Source organism: Halichoerus grypus, chromosome 4, assembly GCF_964656455.1.
Source record: "Halichoerus grypus chromosome 4, mHalGry1.hap1.1, whole genome shotgun sequence".
Classification (NCBI taxonomy): Eukaryota; Metazoa; Chordata; class Mammalia; order Carnivora; family Phocidae; genus Halichoerus; species Halichoerus grypus.
This window is the reverse complement of record NC_135715.1, coordinates 178,455,604-178,479,864: the sequence shown is the minus strand read 5'-3', so window position 1 is coordinate 178,479,864 and position 24,261 is coordinate 178,455,604. Positions and strand designations below refer to the sequence as shown.

The 24,261-nt window shown below is 40.8% G+C and overlaps 1 protein-coding gene and 1 long non-coding RNA gene across 3 annotated transcripts in view; one reads left to right on the top strand and one right to left on the bottom strand.

Annotated features, from left to right (window-relative positions):
* Nucleotides 1–24,261, top strand: part of PAX3 (paired box 3) — a 76,889-nt gene that overhangs the window by 33,829 nt on the left and 18,799 nt on the right. The gene's annotated exons all lie outside the window — the stretch shown is intronic.
* On the bottom strand, nt 5,283–23,317 carry LOC118539834 (uncharacterized). 2 transcript variants are annotated; one of them, XR_004919356.2, is made up of 6 exons: nt 22,960–23,317; nt 20,854–20,909; nt 19,439–19,560; nt 16,942–17,062; nt 5,924–6,209; nt 5,283–5,466 (listed from the first exon to the last, which is right to left on the bottom strand). It is a non-coding gene; the product is annotated as an uncharacterized LOC118539834 (long non-coding RNA). The 2 variants fall into 2 exon arrangements; XR_013447382.1 differs by lacking the exons at nt 5,283–5,466; nt 5,924–6,209 and adding an exon at nt 8,536–8,968.

The window sequence follows — 24,261 nt, the reverse complement described above, 5'->3', positions numbered from 1 at the left end:
ACGGAGCAGCCAAACCCATAGTGTAAGTGGGAATTGGCAAGCGGCTGAAGACAAAAAGGGGTCTTGTCACCAGAATTCCTCAGTCTTAAAAGGCAAAATAAGCTCCTCTCTTTTTATCTCTCTTCTGTTAAAAAACAACCACATTTTCCAAAGGCTAAGTCAGTCACTTTTTGAAATTGAGAAATAATTGACATCTAATATTGGGTAAATTTAAAGTGTATATAATGATGATTTGATACACATATAAATTGCAAAATGATTACCACACTAGCTTAGCTAACACCCACATCACATCACATAATTAATATTTCCTTTTTTGTGGTGAGAACATTGAGATCTACTTTCTTAGCAACTGTCAAGCATGTAATATAGTATTATTAACTATGATCACTATACTATACATTAGATCCCAGAACTTATTCATCTTATAATTGGATGTTTGTACTCTTTGACAAATATCTCTCCCCTTTCCCCTCACCCTCCAGCCCCTGGTAACCATCATTCTCTTCTCTGTTTCTATGAGTTTGGCTTTTTTAGATTCCGCATTAAAGTGAGATCATAGGGGCACCTGGGTGGCTCAGTCATTAAGCGTCTGCCTTCGGCTCAGGTCGTGGTCCCAGGGTCCTGGGATTGAGCCCCGCATGGGGCTCCCTGCTCGGCAGGAAGCCTGCGTCTCCCTCTCCCGCTCCCCCTGCTTGTGTTCCCTCTCTCACTGTCTCTCTCTCTTTCTCTGTCAAATAAATAAATAAAATCTTAAAAAAAAATAAAGTGAGATCATATAGTATTTGTCTTTGTCTGACTTAGTTCACTCAGCATAATGCCTTCAAGGTCCATCGATGTTGTTCCAATGGGTAGGTCAGTTTTAACATTGGTTATTAAGTGTTGTTTGAAAAGAAAATGAATTTCTTAAGTTGAGCTCTTTTTTTTCTTTGAATTGGACAAAAAATTCTCCCACTACGAGTGACCATTTTGCAAGAGCATTTTCAGGAAGAATGGAATCTAATGCACAGATATGGGAAGTCTTCTAGAATGTAACAACCTTACTCTGACTCTTCTTTTATACTTTGTTCAAGGAGGTAATCAGAGCATGGAGTAACAAACTCATTAATTTTTTTATAGTTTCCTTCTTTTTGTGACTTTAAATTTATCTTTTGAAATTGTCATATAGTAAAATAGACTTTTTTTGATTTCTTGTATTCGTGAAATTCAAATAACATAAAACTATTCAGTGGCATTTAGTACATTCACGATGTAGTGCAACCACCAGCTCTGTCTACTTCTAAAACATTTTCATCACTCCAAAAGGAAACCCTGCACCCTTTAAGCAAATGTAAAAGGAATAGGTCCCTATCCTCTAGCAACCACCAGTCGTGTTCTCTCTCTATGGCCTTAACTATTCTCATTATTTCCTATAAATGGAGTCATATGACATATGACCTTCTATGTTTGGCTTTTTCCACTTAGCATGTTTTAGAGGTTCATCCATATCGTAGCATATATCTGTACTTCATTCCTCTTTGTGGCTGAATAATATTCCATTGTATGTATATACCACAATTTGTTTACCCATTCATTCATTGGACATCTGGGCTGTTTCCACCTTTTGGCTATTATGGGTAGTGCTGCTATGAACATGTGAGTACATGTATTTGTTCTTTTTTGGAATTTTAACACACATATAAATTCATGTAACCACCATCCCAGGTCAGGACAGCAAGTAGTTCTGTCACCCCCCTCAAATCCCCCTGCTATCCCTTTCAAATCACACCCTCCGCTGACCCCTAACTCCCGGAAACCACTGATCTGTTCTCCATCAATGTCATTTTGTTCTTTTAAGAATATCCTATAAATCAAACCAAACAGTATGTAACTTTTTGGGATTGGCTTTTTTCACTCAGTAGAGTTATTTTGAGATTCACCCAAGTCATGCATGTGTCAATATTTCATTCCTTTTTTTTTTTTTTAAAGATTTTATTTATTTATTTGAGAGAGAGAGAATGAGAGACAGAGAGCATGAGAGGGAGGAGGGTCAGAGGGAGAAGCAGACTCCCCGCTGAGCAGGGAGCCCGATGCGGGACTCGATCCCGGGACTCCAGGATCATGACCTGAGCCGAAGGCAGTCGCTTAACCAACTGAGCCACCCAGGCGCCCTATTTCATTCCTTTTTAATGCCGAATAATATTCTATTGAATGGATATGTCATAGTTTGTTTATCCAATCATACCTACTGGGGAACATTTGGGTTATTTCCAGTTTTTGTTCATTATGAACAGAACTGCTATAAACATTTGTGTGAAGGTTGTTGGTATGAACACAAGTTTCTTTTCTCTTGAGTAAATGCCTAGAAATGGAATTGAATTGCCAGGCCACATGTTAAGTGTATATTTAACTTTATAAGAAACTGCCAAACTGTTTTCCACAATGTCTGTACCATCCTGCAAATCTACCATCAATACATGAGCATTCTAGTTGCTCTGCATTGTGCCAGCCCTTGGTATTGTCAATATTTTTTAAAATTTTAGCTATTCTAATGGATGTGCAGTGAAACATAATCATGGTTTTTTTTTTTTTGAGAGTGAGCAGGTGTGGAGAGGGGGTGTGGGGGAGAGGCAGAGGGAGAGGGAGAGGGAATCTTAAGCGGGCTCCATGCTCAGCACAAAGTCCAATGTGGGGCTCGATCCCACGGTCCTGAGATCATAACCTGAGCAGAAATCAAGGATTGGACGCTTAACTGACTGAGCCACCCGGGTGCCTCTCGTCATGGTTTTAATTCACATTTTCCTAATGGCTAATGATCTTGAACATCTTTCATGTGCTTATTTGCCATCCATATATCCTCTTTGGTGAGTGTCTGTTCAGCTTTTTTGCTCATTTTTAACTTGTTATTTTGTTTCTTATTAAGTTCTGAGAGTTCTTTTTTATATTCTGGATACAAGTCCTTTGTCAAATATGTGATTTGCTAATATTTTCTCTCTGTCTCTAGCTTGTTTTGAAAATTCTTCTAACTGTCTTTTGCAGCACAAAATTTTTTGCTTTCAATGTAGTTCAGTTTGTCAATTTTTAATTTTATGGTTGTGCTTTTTAGTAACACATCTAAGAACTTTTTGCCTAGCCTCTGGTCATGAAGATTTTTCTCATATAAAATACAGATTTTACATTTAGGCCTAAGATTCATTTTCCGCCAATTCTTGCATGTGGTTTTATATTTAGGGCAAGGTTTGTTTATTTATTTTTTGCATCTGCATGTCCAATTGTTCCAACACCATTTGTTGAAAAGACTGTCCTTTCTTCACTGAATTGCATTTGTTCCTTTGTCAAAATCAACTGGCCATATTTGTGTGGGTCTGTTTCTGTAACTTTATTCTGTTCCATTGATTTATGTGTCTATCCCTTTACTAGTACCCCAGTGTCTTGATCATTATAGTTTTGTAGTAATTCTTCAGATCCAGTAATGTGATTCCTCCAACCTCTTCTTCTTTTTCAAAATTGTTTTTAGCTCTTCTGTTGCTTTTCCATATACAGTTGTCTTTATCTACAGCAATTCCTGCTGGGAACCATTTATTTAAAGCTATTTTGTTGTAGTTTTGAAGAGTTTTAGAAATCAGAGAGTGATAATAAAATGGATCTACTTCTATTACATGTAAAATTAATAAAATTATCTACCAAATTGGGGATGTCGTTCTAGTATCAATTCTTCCTCTATATAAGTGCTCAGTTTTAGTGTTTGGCTATAAGTCAGAGAAGTTGAGGAAAGTCATGTCTACACCAGAGATGAACTTTGTTTTCCTTTCTTTTTTTTTTTAAAGATTTTATTTATTTATTTGATAGAGAGAGAGAGCGCGAGAGCAGGAACACAAGCAGGGGGAGTGGGAGAGAGAGAAGCAGGCTTCCCGCAGAGCAGGGAACCTGATGCGGGGCTCCATCCCAGGACCCCGGGATCATGACCTGAGCCCAAGGCAGACGCTTAAGGACTGAGCCACCCAGGCGCCCCCAGAGATGAACTTTGAATCACCACTCATTTCACCTGCTTCCTGCATTTGTCATGCAACACTTAAAATCAGTCTCAGAGAACAAGGAAGGCATTTGATGTATGTTCGTGAAGAACAGGTTAATCTGCCCTTGGCTTTTTTATCATTTATTAAATTTATATGGCTTTACGTCTTTGGGTCCTTTCAAAAACATTTGCAAATGTGCAATATTATAGGGTTTCCAGGTCAATGTTCTGGCCCATGAATTAAAAGCTAAAATATCAGGAATTCAGAGAGGGAAGAAGGTAGGAAGTTTTGCTTTTTTTCTCTCTCACTTTGAATGAAGAAAGAAAACCACCCCCTGCTCTGCTTCAGAAGGGGATGATGAAAAAGATGTTATAATCTTCTTGGTATCTTTTCCTCCAAGTCTAGAATTTCATTGCAGAGTTCCAATGAACTTTGAATGCCCTGTCCTCATGTTTTATAGAAACTGACGGGTATTTAGCATGTTTTTTTCCTACGCATTTTCTAACATTTAGAATAGAATTAACATTTATTTTTTATTTTTCTAAAATATTTTATTTATTTATTCACAAGAGACAGAGGGAAGGAGGCAGAGGAAGAAGCAGGCTCCCCGCTGAGGACCCCGAGATCTCCATCCCAGGACCCCGAGATCTCGATCCCAGGACCCCGAGATCATGACCTGAGCCGAAGCAGATGCTTAACCCACTGAGTCACCCAGGCATTCCTAGAATTAACATTTAACATTTACCAATGAGTCAACTCATGAATCTCAAATACAACCAAAGATTCAACATGTGAATCTCAAATTGGCAGATATTGCCTATAAAATCCCTGGGTTTTCGAGGGAGGTTTTTAAAACCAGTCATCCGGGACATCTTGGCAGCTTCTTCTATGCATACCAGGTCTGCCAGAATAGTTCAGTTTGTCAATCTAATTTTGGAAACGTTGGAGTAAATAAGTCTGCTTAATTTAGGTGACTCCTTAAAAACTGTATATTGAGATGAATATCCAAGGTTCAAGTTTATTGGTTAAGTAATATTAGGAGTTTTGCATTGAGACTGTCCATGTTTGTGGCTACCTGAGTTCGTTTTCATTATTTATACAAAGTCTAGGTGGCTCTATGTGATTCTTCAATGGTCCTAAGAAAAGTATGACTCTTAAATTTTATGTGGCCAAAAACACTTTTTTTTTGTTCCTCAACTAAGACCTTAAGGGGTTAAAATATAGCCACATGTAAATGAAAAGTAGTTATTTGATTTCTTAAACAGAAACCTAGGAATCTAGCTCAGTAAAACTATCACAATCCAGCAATGATAATTCCAATGCTTTATTTTTCTGTAGTTCTCTTACATGTAGTGTTTATGAGCCACTTCAGTGTTGTGATAAGCTGCAGAAGGGCACTGTTTTCCCGTCTCAGAGATGAAGGAGGCAAGGCTTAGAGGACTTCAGTGACTGATCCAAGGCCACTGTGTTACTAGGAAGTAGCAGAATCAGGATGAGAACCTCATTCCTGAGGCCAACATGAAATGACATTTTACTCTTAGATAAAACAAATTTCTACTGAATATCTGTGAGAATAATGACTCCAAAGTACTGACCTTCTGATTCCAAGGCAAAAGTTATTTGATTTCCCCACCCCCACATTAAAACAAAAAGGGAAAAGACAAAAGTGCTGAATTTTGTAGCACCAACTCTGGCTTTGAAAAATTTTTTTTTTTTTAAATGGGCACTTGCATCTTTTGTTCTCAAAACACAATCAGTGTTATTTCCCAGCATAATTTCTCTGTTTGGACTAGTAGTCATAAACCCCTTTTATTTTGATGTTCTTAATAGATGTTGTTTGGTATCATGCTATGCCTAGTCTTTATATTCAATATATCATATATTACCGGCAAAGTGCTTATTTGCTTTGTATAATCTTTTGGCCTTACCTTTTGATCTAGATATAAAACAGGCAGAAGCAATGTGATTCCTGTCTTTAATGTAACACGATTCCAGAAATTTGAATTTCATGTCAGAATGCAGCCGGAAGTGGGGAATGGGTTTATTCAACAATGATGTTTTGTTGCACAAGTTGGGTTGGTTGCTTCCAAGTGTGTGTGTGTGTGTGTGTGTGTGTGTGTGTGTGTGTGTGTGTGCATGTGTGTGTTCAGCTAGAAGCAGTAAGAGCAGGTTTTTCCCTTCCAACAAATCATGCTTGGAAAGTAGGTCTCAGATCTGTAGGTAAAGTAAAATATAGAGTAAATTTAGTTTAGGAAAATTTAAAATTTGAGATGAATTTTTTAAAGGAAGCTACAGAAGTACAAATCTGCGGGAAAAAGTTGCCTGATTCCAGTTTTCTTGTCGAGGTCATTTTAGCGGCTCACTTCACAGTATGCCTCAGGGGTTGAGATTTTTATAGTGTGTGTTAAATCAGCACCATGCAGTCAATCCCAGATTTGACCCAGGAGAATAAGACTCAGGAAAAAAAAAAATCTAAGCGTTACCAGTAAGAGATTTTTTTTTTTTTTAAGAACTGAATTTCAGATCCACACGTTAGAAAGATATAGTCAGCAACGCAATACAACTTAGAATGAAACAAATTCTCCATCTGCCCAAAATATTCTCTCATTGCAAACAATATACGAGGTTTAGGAATCAAGTCTAAAGGTTAAAGGTTCTTGCTGGCAAGCCAAAGAGGGAGGAAAGAGGTATATTGAAGCATGTCAGTTTCCAGATTCTGGGGTCAAGCTGTCGTTCTTGAAAGGAACAAGGCATCTTCAGAAAAATGTGATTATCAAACAAGGGGTCAAAGTTTATCTCTAGGTCAATGAAAAGGAGGGCGGGGGCAGGGGGAGGGCCATCCTTCAGGCTCTGAATATAAGCTTTGTATTTAAATAAATTTGTGGCAAGGTACTCGGTTTTTCTTTTAAATTACCCTATAAGGTTTATCAGAGATTAATAATGGAATTAAAAATTGTTCTCACTTATAATTAACATGGAGTAATAATAAGAATAAAATAAAGCTTCACAGTTCAATCGTCGAAACAATGCTGTGAGGTAAATACGCCCACTTTGCAGATGAGATACTTGAGGCTTAGATTCAGGAGCACCTCTTCTAAGGTTGTAAATAGTAAGGGACAGATAAATACAGTTTCTTCCACCACTGTAGTTCCTCCAAAAAAAAAAAAAAAACAAAAAAACTGGATGGTGGGGATGTGAATTAGTCCTAATTTGATTTAACATAAAATAAAAATGTGCTTGAGAGCACTCTAGAAAACCAAGTCGGGTTTTAGGATGGAAAGGTGTCTCGAATGTTCTTCTCCTTGAAGCCGCCCTTTTTCTTCCCCTTTCCCCCCAGAACGGTCTGCGGTCCGTCGGAGCCCCGTGACAAAGCTCCTCCGTACCCGCCTGGGTTCCCACAGCCGGCCGGGGTGGGAACGCTCCGAGCGGGTCGGGACCGCGGCCTGCAGCGGCAGGCGGCCCCCGCGGCCACGACAGGGCCCGTTTCGCGCCGGGGCCGCGAGCCTTTCAGCCCCGGAGGCCGCGACTCTGCGGGGCGCTCAGATGCGAAGGGCCCCCGGAGTCACCCCGATTCCCCATTGTTTCTTGGGAAAATACTGCAGGGGGACTTCTGGATCGGTGGCCCGCAGCGTGCATTTCCCTGGGCCTTCCAACAGAGAAATCGAGGCAGGTAGCTCATTTGATGAACTTTTCTACCCCAAAATGAAGGATGATTTTGCAGCAATGTCTGGAAAATAGGCAGTTTCTCAGGGTAGAGCTTTGAGAACAGGAGTCTCCGTAATTAGCGTGATAAAGCCTCAAATAGTGATTTAAAAATTCACAAGCTATGCGGGTTTTCCTTTTTCTGCTAGCCGTGGGGGCAGCGAAGGAATTGTTCTAGGCTTGTACTGATGCTTAAAACATGAACGTGTATTACTAATTGGCCCTTTATGTTTGGCTGCCTGAGTTAAAAGCGAAGGAAAACAAAATCCATCTTGAATTACCATGATGTGCAAACTCCAATAGTTGGACAAAGAGGGTGAAGAATTAGAAATTCTGAAGGTCTAAACATGCTGAGCCATTTATTGAACAAATATTTATTGTGTCCCTGTTGGGAGAAGGCACTCGGAGACATTTAAATGAAGTGTAGACAGTTTAAACTGTGTATCTATGTGGACGCTCACCCCCACCCCTTTCGTACTGTTTTCCTCACCAAAAAATAGCCTGTGGCCTGTTGCGCCTGTGTGTGCTCCTTCTGTGAATATTTTCCAGATTTTCCTAGCATATTATCCAGCATGTTATAACTATTACTAGTTATATTTACTGTCTCCAACTTGTCTTATTAAACCAAACTATCTCACAACTACAGGGTTCACTCCAATGATTCTGGGTGAGCCGAAGTTTAGAGTTTGATGTTGGGGGGCCCACATGCGTGCTTTCAGAGGGAGAGCCCATCTAGCGACAGTGTAAAATTTCAAAACGGAGAGCCAGTTCATCAAATTCAATGACTACTTTCTGAGATGGAGTCAGGTTACTTTCCCTAAAACAAGTTGTGTAGTCGAAGCATCCCATTAAAAGTCCCGTATTTGTATTCCCTTTCGGATTTTTAGGGGAAGGAAATTTGAAAGACTGCCCATTTAAACGCCACAGTTACGTATCGTATTTTATGTTGTATTTATGAGAAAAGGAGACTTCCAGGCTACTAGGGAAGAACAGTTAATTCCTTGCAGTAGAGAAATCAAAGAGCAGTTTCCGAGTCCCGAGTCCCCCAGGCTGAGCCTGGAGGAGGTTAGGGGGTCTTTGTGCCTGGGGGATTGTCTTGGTGGGAGTGGAGAGGGGGAGCGGGAGGGATCAGGAAGTGCCTTCCTTGGTGTGAGCCGGGGGATCAAGGAGGACTGCAGGGGGCTCTGAGAGGGAGGGGTGGCCTTAGCAGCCTCGAGGAGGTCCGGCAGGATCAAGGAATCTTCCAGGGGATGGTGAGCACAGTCCTTGGGCTGGTTGGAGGGAAGAATGGTTTTCTGTGAGCAGAAAAAGTCCTTCCTGGAAACTCTGAAAACACTTAGGAGGATGTGCCTGCCTGCCAAGCCAGTTTGCCCCCTTGCAATGTGATTGGTTCTGGGACACTCCCAATCCCAGAAGCAAGACGAAGAGTCCAAGGGCTCTGATGTTTCCTATGACAGGGCCTGGCACAAACTATAGGGAGGTGATCACTCATTCTCAAGCTGGGCTCTCACAGCTGTGGGTGAAGAATATTATCACTACCCAATTATGGAAGTTTTCTCAAAGGCACTTGAGCCATAAGCACAACACCATGCAAAGTAGGAATTCTGACCCCTGTTTGACACATGAGTTCGCTGGGGTTGGAGGAGGTTCAATAACCTGCCGAGGCCATCCTGGGAGAAAAATGACAGATCCAGGATTTGCCCCTCTGCATGTTCCTCCAAAGTCTAGCCCCGTGGTTCACCAACTTCATGGAATCTACCAGTCACACATAAGAGAACCTGAGTTAGTATATATAAAATGCTCCGAACTTTGACTGACATGGTAAATGCCAGACAGGTGTCCTTATTATTACAATTAATTTCTGGGCTCCTTGCTTAAAAGAATATTGTTGGGATCAATTTCAGGTGATTTTGACTTTGCAGATCTAGGGTGGAGCTTAGAAATCATCATCTTCCACAAACACCTCAGGTGATTCTGATGCAGATGTTGGTAGATGATTTGCACGATATTCCCATTTAACAGTGATGCTAAGACTTTGTCACCTAATGAGGACTCTTGAGCAAGGAGCTTCTGATGCCCCTTCACCCTTTTCCTTGAGACCTCGATCATATTTAGGCAGGACAGACATTTTCTACCAAATGCCTCGAGAGCAGGAGTGCCTTACTCATTCTCAGTATTAAAATCAGATCCCATGACTCATGTGTTTGAAGACTATCCATTCCCCCTTTCTCCAGTGAAATCTGTCAATGAGTCTGGCTATTGAACTAAAGAAAATCTCTTATTTTTATTAATGTTGCACCATGCTCAACTGAATTGAGAACAGAATGTTTAATAGTCAACCTTAAGCATATGGGATTCTGTGATAAATGTGTGTTGATGTTAACTGAGATGTTTGACGTGCTTATACTACAGAGTGATGGGAAAATGATATGAAAATAAAGTCTCGAAGAGATCTTTGAGTGTTCTCAGCCAGCCACAGTACTCTCTTGCATCCTAAGTAATCAGGGCATTGATGTCTCCATCGGTTTAGGGGCAGACCCAGAGATGGGTCTCAGATGCCTTTGTGATAAAATAATACTCAGAGACTCTGGGAAACCCCTATTTCCAAAGGTCTTTCTGGACATCTCAGAGACCCTGAATTTCAGACCTTCAGGGTAACCTTGTATATCTGAAGCACTGATGGTGCGTATTGCAGCAGGAAGCATGTCAGAAAAGACAAGCCTATTTCAGTCCAACAAAACCAGTGTAAATGTAAGACGAGACAAGTCTGTGACAACTATACGCCCCTCCCCGCCCCACTCCCCGGCAAATAACATATCCACTGAACACAAAAGGGGATTAGAAGTCCAACTATTATCAGGTTAACCATCTAACATGTCTGACTGAAAACTTGAAGTGAAACTCTCCATTTAAAAAAACCCAAAACATTGGCAATTGGCATTTCCTGGAGATTGGATGTCAGAATTTTTTTTTTGAATTTTATTTATTTATTTGACAGAGAGAGACAGCGAGAGGGAACACAAGCAGGGGGAGTGGGAGAGGGAGAAACAGGCTTCCCGCTGAGCAGGGAGCCCGATGCGGGGCTCCATCCCAGGACCCTGGGATCATGACCTGAGCCGAAGGCAGACACTTAACTGACTGAGCCACCCAGGCGCCCCTGGATGTCAGAATTTAAAAATGTGATCTTTGCAAGGGTGTGAGCTCTGGTCTGTTCCCCATTTTGCATGTATTGCTTTGCACAGAATCGGACATAGAGTGGACACTAACTAGCATTTGCTCAATAACTGAAGGTAGAATTAGAGGAAAATTTTGTGCTGAGTTTTTAAAAAATTTTGGCTTCTTTTTTTTTTCACCCTGGAAAAGAAAGCATATGTCTAAACATATGTATGGTGTAAGTTATGTCCTATTATGGGGACTCTGGTTATATCTTTGACAACTTGTCTTATTGTTATTTCTCGTGGTGCATCATCCAGGTTGACTCCTGTAGATAGTCTTTGTTAGCATGAAGCGTTGGATCCTTGAATCACACCCCAAAATGTGTACAGCGTTTGAGAAAGTTTGCATACTAACATCAAACCAGGATATACATTTGATACTTCAATACTGTAGCTTACCTTTATTTTAGATTTCTATAGTACTCTACATTTTTCAGAGTCTGTTCATACCACTGTAAATTTGTTCCTCACGATCACCTGTGGATTGTTATTACTTCTTTACAAATGGGGAATATGAGAGCAATGCAGTTTAGGCAACTTGCCCAACAGACCGTCTGGGTTGAGACTAGAATCCTGGGAATAGAATACCACTTCTTTCTTTTGTGCTGCCTTTCGCTTCCTTGTTTACCAGACAGGTAAATTTGCTGCTGTGTAGATAGAAAGGATGGGGGTGGTGTATGGGGCATCAGGGCAGGGGATTAGGGAGTGAGTTCACAACTATGGTTCTAGCATTTCTGTGGGTGTAGCCAGTTCATGGCAGAGGTCACCAAGTGCATCTCATGGAGATCCAAGATAATCCAAGAGTCTGAAGTCAAAGCAAGGTTCAACATTAAACTAAAGTAACCATGACAGCAAGACTTCAGATCATCTGGAAAACTGTTGTCCAATTAAAAGAGTTTCCTTGTTCTCTTTCTTCCTGCGAATTGAGCAATGGCATGTTTCTTGGGTGTAATTAATCCATGAATTACATTTGGTACCCGCTGTATGAAGTTGAGTAACAGCACAGAGGCTCAGGCTCCCATGGGAAAAAGTCCCCCACCAGTCTGGCTTCATTCATGCCTGGACATGGGGAAATGACCACAGCAGAATGGGCAAGGCATCCCTCCATCCACACTGCAGAAGGACTGGGACTTGCATCATGCTATGGAAGAGTGAGAGTTTGGGCTCTGTATTTTGCCAGCCCTTATATCGTGGTAATGATGATGGGCTTTAGTCGTGACGAGGAATGTGGGGATGAAGTTTGGCACGGGATTTATGAACATGAGTATCTACATACAGCATGTCAAATCCACCTCCACTCCATACTAGCTACGTAACTGTCTGTGCTTGGTTTTTCATCTGTAAAATAAGGGATGATAATAGTGTTAATTGGAAGATAAGATGAATGAAAGCAAGTCAAGATGCCTGACACGGTACCTGGTGCAGAGTGAGTACCCATACAATGTTGGTTATTGGATAGGCCAGGTAATTTTTTTTTTTTTCTGTAAAGGGCTATATAGTGAATATTTTTGGTTTTGCAGACCCTTGGTCTCTGTCAGCTTGCCTTTGTAGCACGTGATCATAAAAAAATACATAAATGAATGGGTGTGGCTATGTTCCAGTAAGCTCTATTTACGGACACTAAGATTTAATTAAGTGTTCATGTGCTGATGTTATTCTTCTTTTGATTTATCCCCAACCATTTAAAAATGTAAAAACCATCCTTAGATTATAGGACACGCAAATACAGGCAGTGGTTTGTGTTTGTCTGATTCCTGGTGAAGACCCTCACATCTTCAATTTATTTTATTCCCTAGCACCACATCTGTGTTTGTGGTGATACCCATCATTTGAGCTCTTTCTGTTAGCAGCTTCTGGTTAGGCAGCAAAGTGTGTGACGGGGTGTCAGTAGTCTTCCTCACTCACCCCAAATTGGCTCTCCAAATGGAACACTTCTAGAAGACAACTGAGGTGATGGGATAGGTGGTCCATAAATGCAAATGTGCATTTTCACTTTTGTGGAGTCTTAGCAAAGTCAGCTCCAACTTTCATGTTTAGTAAATCTTTCATATATGATGTGTTAGAAGTGCTCTGTGATATGCAGAAATTAGTGTTTGATCTATTTGCAAGTGGGAAGAAAGGTAAAGAAATCTAGTCCCAAGTGAGTCATTTGGGGTAAAGCTATGTGAGATCCTATATCATATTCAGAGTTTAAGAAATCTCAGATGAGGGGCGCCTGGGTGGCTCAGTCATTAAGCGTCTGCCTTCGGCTCAGGTCATGATCCCAGGGTCCTGGGATCGAGCCCCGCATCTGGCTCCCTGCTTGGCTGGGAGTCTGCTTCTCCCTCTCCCACTCCCCCTGCTTTTGTTCCCTCTCTTGCTGTCTCTCTCTCTGTGTCAAATAAATGAATAAAATCTTAAAAAAAAAAAAATCTCAGATGAGAATAAAGCCACATCTTCAGATGCAAGTAAAGAAGAAATGCAAGGTAATATTTGGATAAGTGAAGCTCTAACACCCTTGTGCCTGAACTAGTCCAACAATGGAAGGAAAAGCATTATTTTTCCTTCTAACTTTGTGATTGTCCCATTTCTTCCACTTCAATTTCTAGAGCATTATATCTGGCCTGAGTCTGGTGCAAGTCTCATTTTTCACAATATTTCTTTCCAAGTCTCCGTGGTACAAATATTTCCTGGGCAAGATGTTACAAATTTAATTTACATGCACGACATTTTTGTGGGGTGTGTGATTATTACCCTGGTGTTTTTTTCAAGTTTGGGAGGGTACTAGTCGTGGCATCCTTTAGGTACAAAAAGCCTTCACAGGCTGGCTAAAAAGGTGGCATTGACTTACAAGGTTGTTTGCAAATTCTTGTAGAAATACCCAAGCTTTTTTGAGGATACTTCTCAATACTGGAACTATTTCCATTCTTATAAAAGTAATACATATTTATTGCAGAAAAGTATTTAAAATAGAATTTCCCAACTCATTTCAATGCATTCCTTTTGAGGCCCAGGAAGTATCAGCAACATGCATGTGGAAGTGCCACACTCACGGTAGTGATTTCATGCGGGTACCCGCACACTCATGAGATTGCTACCTAGGGTGTGTTCCAGGTTCCAGGATACTTCCTTAAGGTTAGAAAACAAAGCAAAATGGCTTTCCATATTTATCATGAGGTTCTCGGAACTCTCTAGGATGTGCATGTCTCCACTGTTATAGTTTATAGGATAAGCTTTATTCATAGGCTGAGGAAGTGGCTACCTCAAGGCTTGATTTCAGCAGCACTGGGGAAGAAATGCCATTCCCCCCGCCCCGCGCTCCCTGTGGAAGACTCTAGGTAGTTTATAATCATGAGTATTGGTTGACTTGTCTGTCCCTGCTACTTGTGGTTGAGTGGGGTGTCATTGCTACTGTTGAGGGATGTTGACACCTTTGATGGCAGGAAGGGTGGATGTAGAAAGAGAGTGTCTTTCTGTTGTGTATTTAGGGCCTCTTTCGTTTGACCAGAGGTTTGTGAACAGAAGTGGGTTTACAATGAAGCAGACTTCAGCACCTTCACTGATAAGGACTCCTTTCAAATTCCTGCAAAGGGTACCAACAATGTGTCACATGGTCATGTGATTTTGTAAAACATGCAAAATTAAGCTAGTTTTGTGTTCTTTTTTTTTAAAAAGGACCTTCCCCCCAAACTGTAGAAGCTGTAGGCTCCATGAAACATCGATCTATTTCTGTCTCTATATTTTCAGGCTAGGACTTAACTCAAATTTCTTTGGAAGGGGAGAAGAACATCTTTGTTGAGAGATATGTGGGATTCTGGAAGTTGAGAGTTAATTTTCTCTAAGGCCTAAGATTAAAGAAGAGGTTGTGAAAAGGAAAGATTTTCTCTGGGAAAGGAACTTGTAGACATTGTCGGCGTCTTCCTGTATTCAAAGAAAATTGAGAAGTTTGGGGAAAAAGAGGGGCAAGTGTCTTTAGTTGATCAGAGAAGAACCTCTTATACACTCATGTTTTTATTTTCTAGAGAAAGTGAAAGGCTTAATATAATGCCATTTTAATTTAATATTGGCTAATAAGTATTGTATAATTGGTGCTGACGTATCTACTGTAATAATAATGACCATGTGGTGGTGATGATGATGATAAAAACATGTATGTTTTGTGAATGTTACAGTTTACTGACTACTTTCACATATTTTTCTCTCATTGGTAACTACTGAAGGCAAGAAAGGGTCTCTTTATCTATGGCCTGTGGATGCCTCTCAGATTAACTGGAATCCTATGAAAGATTGAGATAGAATAGTCTCCATGCTTCTCTCAATTATTCTTTCCTTATTTTGTGATAAAGCCATGACACCGTCAGTCAGTTTCTCTTCTGTTTCAGTTCTCCAGCATCATGGCAGTCAAAATAACCATTGAACTTGGACACACAAAGCCATTGCTCTTAGAATGGCCTCTAATTCTTCCCTTGCAAAACTACTCAACTGGCAAGCAAAGAACCAAGATCCCTCCAAACCTGCTCTTAGTCAGGCAGTGTTTGCATTTGTTAGATTTGTCTGTATGAACTTACTTGTTGCTTTGCTGACCTCTGACTATTTGACCCTTTAGATGAAAAAGCACTGCTAGGACCCACAACTAAATTTATACAAATTCAAGGACGTGGTCAGTCTTAGAAATGTGGGGTTGCAAAAGAGTTGACCATGGAGTTTGGCCGATGACAAGTGCTAAATGTATGGAAAATATGAAGTGCTCTGGAAGTATAAAGAAAGGAGGGGTAGTGATGAGTGGAAGGTTCAGGGAAAGTTTTGTGGACCTGGGTTTTGAGACCTCTGTGGACATCACGTCAAGATGGGCAGAAAGGCACTCCTGGTGGAACAGTCAGTGAGGGAGGAAAAGTCAAGATATGACCAATCCTTGGTCCATTTTCGTAAGCACATGGGATTCTGGGAAGTAGGTTTGTTCTGGTCCAATGAAAACTTTAAATTCCACTCAGTGAACCCTTAGCAGATTTTTGCGCACATGTTCAACTTCACATTAATTAATAACTTTCTACATTTTAAAGCTGACTTACTCAGAAATACATAATCATTTCTTATAAAAATGGTTATTAGTGATCAATACTTGAATATACGTGTTACTTGAGTGAAGAAATTTGTTAATAATACTAAGAAATAGATGATAGAAATCATTTTTGTGCATTTTAAGAGGGAAGACTGGTGATTATCTTCTCAATACTTAATTGGCTAACACCTCGTTGGCTTGCTGGGACTTTGGGCAAGTCCCTTTAAACACTCTGTCAACTTTATTTTTAAGAAAAGGATAATAATGTCTAACTCACAGAGTTGTAATAAAAATATAATGAGGTAAACAATGTTAAAAGTCAGGAACAAAAACAGCATCATGTGATGGTTAGATGTATATAGAATGGTTGAGAGGCTAAACGTTTATTTTTTCCCCCAGGCCCAATTTGCGTCCAGAGTGCTTCATCTCATTTCATTCATCTTTATTTTCTTAAAAAATATTTTATTTGTTTATTTATTTATTTATTTCAAAGTAAGCTCTACACCCAACATGGGTCTTGAACTCACGACCAAGATCAAGAGTCAGATGCTCTACTGACTGAGCCAGCCAGGTGCTCCTCATTTGTCTTTAGATTCAGTGATTCTGGTAGGGGAACTCCAGCTACCACAGCTGATTGGAAAATAGAAGTCAATTCAGCCACAGATCCACAGAAAATTAGGAGTTGACAGTGTGATACAGAGGTAAGAAGCAGAATTTAGAATTCTTGAGTTTCGAGATTTAACTCTGTCACTAATAAGCCAGGTGTTGATAGAGGTATCATGTCATCCATTTGAAACTCAGTTTTGTTTTGTTTTGTTTTTAATCTGTAAAGCATGGTCTGATGGTGATTTAAAGCAATTTCTTGCTTTTCAAGTTCTATGCCAAGCATCACATTTAACATAAAACATGATCACTAGCAAGTAGTGGGAAAAAAGATGTTAAACAGTGATGTAGTCCTAATTTTCCCCCTGCCATTTACATTATTATTTACCTGGGATGTTGTCTTGCTGTGCGTTGGCTGGTTTTCTTCTGTGGTTTTCTTCTCTAGTGACTATCTGTCTCTGTGCACAGTCTTATGCTCAGATATTCACACACTCTTCCTGCTCTGGCTTCTATCAAGGAGAAGGAAGCATTTTAGGGCCCCCCTCTTATTTACAGCCTGGTTAGGAATGGGGATGAGGACTGAGAGGAATGGTCGGTAAAGACAAGCACCTCTGATGCTTCAGGCCTTTGACAATCTTTAATTAAGACTGGCTCATTTATAGTGAGATGTATGGGAACAGCTTCCGTGCTTGTTTGAATGAATTATATGCCTGCATCCTGTGAATGCAATGTGAATACATGCCATTTATCGAGGTCCTCATATATAGAGATGGGCAAATGCTCATATTTGCACATTCAAATGTATCTACAGTTGTATATGAGCAAAATGGAAGGACTAGTGTTGTGTAATTTCAGAACTCAAGTTAAATTTTCACACATCAATAATACTATCAACCAAATTTGTTGTTATAACTAAAACAACAAAGATAAATTTATTTGAATACTTGCTGGAGGGAAGTTTTGTTTACTTTTTTAATGTGTAGTTAATCAAGAAAGAGTTTTTAAAAACTTACATTTTGTTAATAATATACACAAAACAAAAGAATGGAAAAGAAACAAAGTAAAGAAGTTTGGTCAATCTATATCTAACTCTTACTTGCTCCATCTATCCAACCATCCATCCATCCATCCAGTCATTTATTTAACTAATTTAAAATCAATAGTGATAGCTCTGGGATTATCATTGTTTGTTTGTTTGTTTGTTTTTATTTTTAGGCACTGCCCAAATTTTATTTTATAATGTAATGTACATTTATAATGTGAAAACAAAAATGGACAAAAAATAGGACATCTATTTTGTCCAAGAAACTCTTCTTAGGAATAAACTTATGGTTGGGTAGTGAAGAGTAGGACTTGAGTTTGAATTGAATTAAATATTGGCATTGTCCTGACGTATTGATGGGATGGTTCCCAGTTAAAACCACTAGCTGGCATGGGTGGGAAACATGAGTAGGACTATCTTTGGTCTGCCTCCAAGAAGGTCCGTAATTTATTCAAAGCTGCCAAGGATAAGGACATGTTTTCAGACCCTCACTCTCCCACTCCTGTCCCTCAGAGGAGGCTTTCCCAACTCAAAAGGACTTGTCATCAGTCTTTTGTGAAAGGAGTGCCTGGGGTCAACCCACTGACTCTGAAATCACTTACTGCATTATGATTCGTCTTTGCTACGATGGAAAGTTGACCCTCTTCTCTCCTCTCCATTACTCTCTCCTACCTAGCACTTCCTTATTCATTTCCTTTCAGTTCCGAAACATTATTCCTGAAAAGGCAAGGCAGGTGTCCAGTAATTCATGTAGCAGCCGGCTACTGAAGAAATCCTTGGTATTTTTTTTCTGAGGTGGGGTGCCCGACCTATTCGCATCGTCTGTGGACACTAATCAAAATGATCAGAGAGTGAATTGCTCAAAACTGTATTTCATTTTGCTCTTTAGACACGTATCAATAGACATAAAAGAGGATGAGAATTTGCCTCCAAGCAAACAATATTCAAAGTTCTTTCCCATGGAAGCCAAAATGAATGTTGGCATAAAGGAGAGGCCAACTATACTTAATTTCTTTTAGGCTAGTTGCCTGATTTTTGTTCAGTCAGCCTTCTTGTTTAGGCCCTGAGGTACTGGGAGCACAGGATTTATTTACTTTCATAGCTGTCTTAATCATTGATCCCACAGCACAGGCACGTGTCCTGGGCCAGGAGGAATAGAGTGCCCTGGCCAACATTTTGGATTTTTAAGGGAATTAGATATGGAGCAAGAACTGAATATCCTTTTAAGTGGATACATACATATTGGCTGATTATGGGCAGGATCTTCAGAAGAGGAAGCAGATGACGCATTGGACGATGCTCTCATTTCACAAATTTGGGAATTCCTACAAAATTTCGGTGATCACTTTTCTCCTAGCCTTAAAATACAGAGAGGATTTTTCTCATGCTTTTCCTTTGTGCCTGGTGGGCTTGGACAGTATGAAGGTGAAGGTAGGCAGAGGGGGCTACATTTGCTGAGGATATATTGTGCATCGGGAACTGTTCTGTGATTTACAAACTATCACCTTTCCTTTAAGTCAGCCTTGGAAGCAGGTGTTTTAAACCACATTTTACTAATGAAAAAACTGGTTTGGAGAGGTAAGCAGCTCTCCCCAAATCAGAGAGGAAGTGGCCAAGTGGCCGTTTGAAGTAGATTGACCTGTCTCCAGAGCATATGTTCATTTGCCCAAACCTCTGGAATCACCTCTTCTGAGTTCAATCGTGACTATTGCTCACACCCAAAGAGAAGAAAACAAAATTTCAAAAAGCAGCTGTCCCCATCTAAGGGCGGTGATAAATCACTCATATCATCTACTTAGTCATCTCCACTGGTTTGCCAACTTCCCACACCTGAGCCTCATACCTTTGCAGGATGAAGGGGAGAAATCACTGTCTCTTCTTCATTATCCCTTTCCTCCCAGCCTCTGGCGAAGTCCTTCTTGCACCGTGCGTATTCCAGTTATTACCTCTCTACCTTCCAACAAGCTGTAATTGACCCAGATAAGATTTGGATTTTCAAAACAAGCTTCCTGTGCTGCCCCCTTTCTCCCCCCTTATGGAACCCAGAGAAAACAAAAAGCAAAGAGACAATCTTGAAATGCCATATGGGAGGTGTCAGTGAAAGCATTTATGTATTAATTTGATCTCTATATTAAAGATCACAGGGTCACAGAATCTATGGCTCTGTTATTTGGTAAAAAATGTATCTAGGTTTTACAGCCTGGAGAGGCCATTTAATCTTCCTGTTGCTGCAGGGCACGGCTGGATTATCTTCTATATATACCCCTACTTTGCCTCCGTGGAGAGAGCACTGCAGTGGGAGCTAGGTGATTTGAGTTTTACTTTCTGAGTTTAAGCGCCATCCATTATTCATATTTGCATCCTTGGTGCTGTGGACAGTATCAGCCACATTGGAGGCAGCCCGTAACTGTTTATGGAAGGATCTGTGATTTGGGGCAACTCTCTCTGCACTCCCGGCTTCAGCTACAAAATGCAGGGACTGGCCCAGGGTTTCTGAAGATTCTGCAGTTCTGTAAATGCTTTGCCCTGGTACATCCAGTCTCTTAGTCATTTATCTCTTTATGGAGAACTTTATGGGGGTTTCTGGCACAAAAAGTGTAGTATTTAACTTTCTTCTTAAATCTACCTTTCTTCTCTTTTTCCAAAACATCTCCTGTCATGCTAATCTTGGCAAAATTTAGTTGTCGATAAAACTGTTTAGGTTTTGTGTGTCTTTGGTAGTCTTGTCTTAAGAAGGGTGGCAAGAGCATTCTTTTGTTTTCTCTCCCCTGAAAGGCTCTTTGTGTAACTTGTTACCTCTTTTCTGTATCCTGTTTTGGTTTATTTTTTTTTTTTAATTTTATTTTTTATTTTTTTGGTTTATTTGTTGACTTGAAAATGACTGGTGCACATAATAGCAAAAATATCCAATAGTGGGACGTTCTGCATGGAGCACTGGGTGTTATGCACAAACAATGAATCATGGAACACCACATCAAAAACTAATGATCTAATGTATGGTGATTAACATAACAATAAAAAATAAAAAAAAAAGAATATAGAATTAAAAAAAAAAAGAAAAATATCCAATAGTGGGAAATAAAGATGAAGGCAGGGTGGGTCTTTGTCTTTGTTGACCGTGTCATGAGTCTAACCGTGTCTTATTTAAAGCTCTGTATATATAGGTAGGTTTTACGTTTCATAGCCAGAAATCTTTGTTAGTAACTGTGCATAACATAATTTTCATATCCACCAACCACCACTGAGAATACCACTCACCTTTTATGGTCATGTTTTCACAACTGATTTACAGGGTTGACTGTGACATCTGAGTCCTGGCACGGTAGACCAGAAAGAAAAAAAAAAAGTGATGATATTGGCTACAGTTTTTCTTCCAACCCACATCAACCTTACTCCTTAAATGGCAATGTTAATTAGATCTTATATTCGATATATATGATCTGATATTTGGATAATCTCTCTGATTTCTCATGGATCAGGTAGGTTACATTGCTTCCTAGACCTCATTTTTTCCCTCATCTGTAAGATGGGGATGACAATACGCCTCCCAATAGGGTTTTGGGAAAAAATGAAAGAAAATGGACATAAAGGATGAAGGAAGCGGGGTGGGCTATATAGTAGGCTGTCAGTGAGTCCGAATGGCAGCCTTTCTTACATCACTATTGAGTTAATCTTGCCCAGAATGTTGAAGGAGCCATCACAAGAAGGGCTTTGAGAGATCTATGTTCTGTCTTTAGTTAACCAGTTTACACAGAAATGATTTCAGAGGTAAGTTGTTCTGCATGGCACGGGATGAACCACACTTGGACCAAAAAATGTGGTTTCAATTCAGATGCGGTAACAAAAACATGAGCTAAATCTCCTCATAAAGCAAGTCTTTTGCAACATGGTTTTTCTTTCCCTATTAAAGAGATCCTTTTCCAAAGGAGGAAGGTGAATATGTTTGGGGAAAATGCAGTGGCTACGCACAATTATTTCTTAAGCTGCTTATTTTTTGTTCTGATATCACTGGTGACATTAATGGTACTCAACCCAGAATGAGAGCATTTTTAATATTCTCCAGTTCTGAATAAATAAGGTGCAAATGGAAGAAAGGTACATAATTACCACATGGAACATGATCTTGTGGTCCATTTCTCAGGTTTGTTTGTTTGTTTGTTTTCCATTTGTATCATCTTAGAAATGCATATTTCACTGTGAGAGATTAAAAATGCTTATTGTTCTTTCAGATTGTTCGCAGTGTTCGGATTTTTCCCCCTAATTCCATTCTATTGAGTATCTATGAGTTGTCACATTTTTAGCAAGTAATAACTGTGTCTAGCTGTGCTGACAAAATGTCCCAACATAACTGTTAATAAGCATTGTCATTTTAAGCATGAAACAGTTTAGCTAATGATTTATCTCTTATAATGCAGCACTCGGGGCAGCTGTATGATTTGTCTCTTTAGCAAGTCAAGTAATTTCTTTAACAAAATGTTAAGCACAGATGGGCCATAAGCTGTCAGTTAACTATTATTGTGTCTGCATCTGCTTGCTTTCAATGCACTGTTTTATGTATTCAGCCAGTTACTTAGCTGCAGCCCCGTGAAAAGCTGAACCTACTCTGATTGGCAAATAAAATGTTCATTTGTCTCTTCTTCCTATTGTTTTGTTTTGGTAACACATGTCAGCAGCTCAATTACCCAGTTCATTAACAGCTCCCAAAGGACATGATGGCCAGCCCATGATAAGAGGGTAATTGTGGCACATATGGTCAATAATGGCCTCTCTCTTGGCAATTGTAAATAAAAGTCACTTGGCTCTTTTCCTTTCACGAGAACTACTGTTTTCCTGTTCCCCTTCAGTGTGCAAATTACCTTTCTTTGCTCTATGCAGTCCGGTCCCGGTGAATCGGAACCTAGCTCCCTGCTTTTAGGGTCATGGAGACAGAACATGGATGGATCTCTGGTTCTTAATTTTAATTATGACTGACTTTTAAGCTCTTGAGGGGGAAACTCTTATCACGGGAGACTATTCTTAGAAAGCTGTTAACTGATTAATTAGTTAACTAATCAGTTTTCCTAATTGAATAGCAACACATTTTCTTGGGGCTTTCCTCTGTTTTTCTCTTTGAAATGCTCTGGTGGTAGTTACCATGGAGTTTTTAAAAAAGCCATTAAAAAAATCGCCAAAAAAAAAAAAAAAAAAAGTCATTCGCAGGGGTGGGGTAGGGAAGTGGGCCTTCATCTTCTCTTGGTGAGAGAGACTCATTCTGTAAAAGCAGTTCTTGTCTCACACGCGCAGGTCTTAAAACCAAGGGTTCCAGAAGCCCCTGCGTTCGTTTGGGTCAGCCTCGGGGTCCCCGAGCGAGTCGCGATCCCTTACTTGCCCTGAAGCCTTTGCAAGGAGGTGCTGAAACGGCTTGGTTGCAGCTCTGCCAGGGGGCGAGAAGGGGCACGAGCCCGTTTTTACGTAAATGTATTTTTACTAACCATCACCACTAGCAGGGCTGTTACAAAGGCGGCCTTTTCAGGACCGCGGGTCAGGGGATGGCCGTGGGGACAGAACTCCACCCGGAGTGAGGTTTCGCAGGGTAACCTAGAGAGATCCAGCACGCGCCTGAAATTCAAAGTTACGGGACCTTCGGCTCCGGGCGGTCTTCGGGGCGGGCGGCTCCACGCCCGGAGGCAGCGCGGCCAGTCGGGCCGGCCCGGCTCGTCAGGCCTTATCTTAAGCAAACACCCGCGGGTCCACGTTGCGCATCTGCAGTCACTCCCGGGCGCGCGCGCAGCACACGCGGGCTTCCGGCCGCCCCCGCCGCCGCCATATTCGTAACCAATCTGTACTCCGCTCCCGGGGCAGCAGGCACTCGGGGAGTTGTTGAGTGTCAGGGTTTATTTGTGCTATTTTGATTAGCCCCAACCTGGCAGGAGCTTATTTTCCTTCTAATGACCCCGTGCTGTGAGAAGGCGGCTTCCGAGGCAAGGGCTTGGGTCAGAGGGGAGGGGAAGAGCCTTGCATTTCTCCAGCGCCCAAATGGGGACTGGGGGCAGGAGCACGAGTGGGGAGACGGCTGGAGGCTCTTAATGAGATTTCGGGTCCTGAAAAGAACCTTTCTGCGAGAGAGCCCAGAATATTCTTGCCATGGATTGTCCTACTTTTTTTTTTTTTTTTTTTTTTTGGTACTTGTTAAAAATTCTTGGCTGGCACATTTGGAGAAGTTGTAGAGGCAACGGAAACAAAAGACCCCGTCACCCCCAGATGGACCCCTGATGACCATCTCTCCTAGTTTGTCAACCCACAAAATAACAGCTCCCTAAATCCTAGCTCTGAGTTTAGGAATTCGGGGAAGTTCGCTTTAAGGCCTGATAGTGTGTTACGTCCCACGCGCTTTCTAGATCTACCTTTGGATTCTGTCCTAAGTCGTCCGTTTGTTTCTTTCAGAGGTGTATCTCTGTTCTTTTCGTGACATCTATAAAGTTTAAACACACTTAAAAAAAATAATGTCGCCGATTACTTCTCAGCTTGTGAATTAATGTGGAAGAGAAGCTTCCAGGTGCTGAAGTCTCTCAACTGGCTTGGATTAACCCCTACTGTGCATCCATTTCAACCTCCCCCCCCACTCCTCCCTCCTCTGGAAAAAAAAAAAAAACAACCTAACCTCCCCTTTCTCATCCACTCCCGGCT